The following is an 804-nucleotide window of genomic DNA, read 5'->3' as shown; positions in this document are numbered from 1 at the left end:
TATATTATGACACACCAGATCTACTGTCTCTATTATATTATGACAGATCAGCTCGATCTACTGTCTCTATTATATTATGACAGACCAGCTAAATCTACTGTCTCTATTATATTATGACAGACAAGCTAGATCTACTCTCTCTATTATATTATGACAGACCAGCTAGATCTACTGTCTCTATTATATTTTGACAGACCAGCTAGATCTACTGTATCTATTATATTATGACAGACCAGGTAGATTTACTGTCTCTATTATATTATGACAGACCAGCTAGATTTACTGTCTCTATTATATTATGACAGACCAGCTAAATCTACTGTCTCTATTATATTATGAAAGACCAGCCTAATCTAATGTCACTATTATAATATGACAGACCAGCTTGATCTACTGTCTCTATTATATTATGAAAGACCAGCAAATCTAATGTCACTATTATAATATGACAGACCAGCTAGATCTACTGTCTCTATTAATATGACAGACCAGCTAAATCTACTGTCTCTATTATATTATGAAAGACCAACCTAATCTAATGTCACTATTATAATATGACAGACCAGGTCGATCTACATTCTCTATTATATTATGACAGACCAGCTAGATTTACTGTCTCTATTATATTATGACAGACCAGCTAGATTTACTGTCTCTATTATATTATGACAGACCAGCTAAATCTACTGTCTCTATTATATTATGAAAGACCAGCCTAATCTAATGTCTCTATTATATTATGACAGACCAGATCTACTGTCTCTATTATATTATGACAGATCAGCTCGATCTACTGTCTCTATT

The sequence above is a fragment of the Oncorhynchus keta genome, unplaced genomic scaffold, assembly GCF_023373465.1.
Source record: "Oncorhynchus keta strain PuntledgeMale-10-30-2019 unplaced genomic scaffold, Oket_V2 Un_contig_5320_pilon_pilon, whole genome shotgun sequence".
Classification (NCBI taxonomy): domain Eukaryota; kingdom Metazoa; phylum Chordata; class Actinopteri; order Salmoniformes; family Salmonidae; genus Oncorhynchus; species Oncorhynchus keta.
The sequence above is the reverse complement of the archived record's forward strand: the minus strand, read 5'-3'. Positions refer to the sequence as shown.